This window comes from Acinonyx jubatus, chromosome B2, assembly GCF_027475565.1.
Source record: "Acinonyx jubatus isolate Ajub_Pintada_27869175 chromosome B2, VMU_Ajub_asm_v1.0, whole genome shotgun sequence".
Classification (NCBI taxonomy): Eukaryota; Metazoa; Chordata; class Mammalia; order Carnivora; family Felidae; genus Acinonyx; species Acinonyx jubatus.
In genome coordinates, this window is record NC_069385.1 from 108008463 (window position 1) to 108011460 (window position 2998).

A 2998-nucleotide genomic window follows, 5' to 3' on the forward strand; every position below is an offset into this window, starting at 1 on the left:
TCATATATGGCTTTTATGATCTTGAGGTATGTTCTTTCTATCGCTATTTTCTTAAGGGTTTTTATCAAGAAAGGATGCTGTATTTTGTCAAATGCTTTTCTGCATCTATTAAGAGGGTCATGTGGTTCTTATCCTTTCTTTTATTAATGTGATGTATCATGTTGATCGATTTGCAGATATTGGACCACCCCTGCAGCCCAGGAATAAGTCCCACTTGATCATGGTGAATAATTATTTTAATGTATTGTTGGATTTGATTTGCGAGTATCTTGTTGAGAATTTTTGCATCCATGTTCATCAGGGAAAGTCATACCTGGTCCCTCTGACCCTTTTACTCTTTCCTGTCCCACCCCAGCACAAATGTGCCTCCAGCGTCCTAATTCCAGGCCGGTTAGTCCTCCGCAGTTTCCCCCTGAGGCCTCTAAATTGCTGGAGGGGTCCCCTCAGCCTTTCAGGTCCCCATACGCTAAAGGACTCTCACTCCTTCCCAGCATACCTTGCACAATACAAATAAAAACTTCCCCCCAAAAAAGATGGTGAAAATTTCAAATACAAAGAACAATTGAATGAATTATACAATAAGCACTCATATACTCACCACTTAGATTCTACAATTGTTAACATTTGTCTGTATTTGCCCTATCCCCTTATCACACATCTATCCCCTCCATCAATGAATCCATTCTATTTTGGGTGCAATTCAGAGTAAGTTGCAAATAGCAGGACACTCCATTCCTCAACACTTGCGTGCTTATGATCAACTACACTCTATTTGTTTAGCTGTTTTAAAAAGCACTTTCCACCCTCTTTACTCTTGTTATCAAAAATAGTTCAACTTTTCTTGCATGCTCAGTGTTGTGTTTTTTAATCATACACTGTGTGCTCACTTCAATAGCATATGTACTAAAACTAAAACAATACAGAGAATAGCATGGCCTCTGCACAAGGATCACATGCAAATTTGAGAAGTGTTCCCTAGGTTTTTTTTTTTATTATTATTATTACATACTGGGGCACCTGGGTGGCTCAGTCAGTTAAGTGTCCAACTTCGGCTCAGGTCATGATCTCACAGTTCACGAATCCAAGCCCCACGTCGGGCTCTGTGCTGACAGCTCAGAGCCTGGAGCCTGCTTTGGATTCTGTGCCTCCCTCTCTCTCTCTCTCTCTGCCCCTCTCCTGCTTCCACTCTGTCTCTCAAAAAATAAATAAGTGCTAAAAAAATGTTTTTAAATAAAAATAAAAAATAAATGTTTAAAAAAAAGTAAAAAATAAAACATTTCTATTGTCCCAAAATAAAACTCCATATGCATAAAGTAGTAAGTCCGTATTCTCCCCTTTCTCTTTGCCTGGTTGCCTTCAATCTAGCTGGCTGTATGGATTTGCCTGCTGCGAACATTGCATATAAACAGAATCATACAATACGTGGCCTTTTGTGCTTGGCTTCTTTCAATTAGCATAATGTTTTCCAGGATAATCCACATGGTAGAATGTATCTGTACTTCCTTTTAAGGCAGTCATATTCCATTGTATGTATATCCCACACTTTCCATCTTTCCACTGATGAGCAATTTGCATTGTTTTCACCTTTTGGCTCTTGTGAATAGTGTTGCCTGTCCCATTATTCTTGAGTGTTTGCTCTACAACAGCAATTAACAAGCATTTTGGTTTCAGGGTCCCTTTACATCCCTAAAAAGTATTGGAGATCCCCAAAGAGTTTTTATGGAGGAGATATCGAAGTATGCAGATTTATGAAATTAAACTGAAAAATTTTTAAAGATTTAAGTATTTTTATGTTAACATAAACAACATGTTTTTATGAAAAATATATTTTAAAAAATCAGTGAGAAGAGAGGCATTGTTTTCTGTTTTTGCAAATCTCTTTAATGCCTGTCTTAATAAAAGACAGATGGATACTCATACTGACTTTGACATTCAATCTGTTGTGATAGGCTGTTTGGGTTGGCATATATGAAGAAAATGCAACCTTACTGACATACGTTGTTGGAAAAACGAGGACCTCGCAGGCCTCCTGAATGGTTTTGGGGATCCCCCCAAAGTCTTTCCATCACCCACTTTAAGGACTGCTGCTCTAAGGATTTCAATATATATCCTTAACTTTCAGAGTCCACCTAGAGTGAATATTATTCTACTTCATAAAAACTTTACAACCATATAGGTCCACTACCACGCCCCCTCCTTTACGTTATAACCATATGTGTGACATACATACACAACAAAAAGGACAGGAGCAAGGGGCACTTGGGTAGTTCTATTGGTTAAACATCTGACTTTGGCTCAGGTCATGATCTCACGGGTTTGTGGGTTCGAGTCCCGTGTCGGGCTCTGTGCTGACAGCTCGGGGCCTGAAGCCTGCTTCAGATTCTGTGTCTCCCTCTCTCTCTCTCTCTCTCTCTCTCTCTCTGCCCCTCCCCCACTTGCGTTCTGTCTCCCTCTCAAAAAGAAATACACATTAAAAAAAAAAAAAAAGGAGGGGCGCCTGGGTGGCTCAGTCGGTTGAGCGTCCGACTTCGGCTCAGGTCACAATCTCACAGTTCGTGGGTTTGAGCCCCACGTCGGGCTCTGTGCTGACAGCTCAGAGCCTGGAGCCTGTTTCAGATTCTGTGTCTCCCTCTCTCTCTGCCCCTCCCCTGTTCACGCTCTGTCTCTGTCTCAAGAATAAATAAACATTAGAAAACATTAAAAAAAAAAAAAGGAAAGGAGCAATAAACAGAATGATACAATTACAAAATTATTTTGCTTTAGACAGATGTTTTTTAAATAAATTGAGGAAAAAAGATAGCCTTTTATAGAGAAGAAATGAAAAAGAGATGATAGAATGTGAATGTCACCATGTTGCACTCTCCAATGAATTAACAGGTAGAGACAGTATGTATATGTGGCTGCTAAGATCATAGAAAGATAACCAGACATCAGCATGCCCTCTGGTGAAAGAGCACCCTCTACCATGTAGACTCTCGCCAAAGGGATTCGAACCTGT

General features: G+C 40.0%; 1 non-coding gene across 1 annotated transcript; it reads left to right on the forward strand.

The window, feature by feature from the left end:
- The first annotated feature begins 879 nt into the window (after nucleotides 1-879).
- LOC113598948 (U6 spliceosomal RNA) lies at nucleotides 880-983 on the forward strand. Its single transcript, XR_003419714.1, has one exon. It is a non-coding gene; the product is annotated as a U6 spliceosomal RNA (small nuclear RNA).
- The last annotated feature ends 2015 nt before the right edge of the window (nucleotides 984-2998 follow it).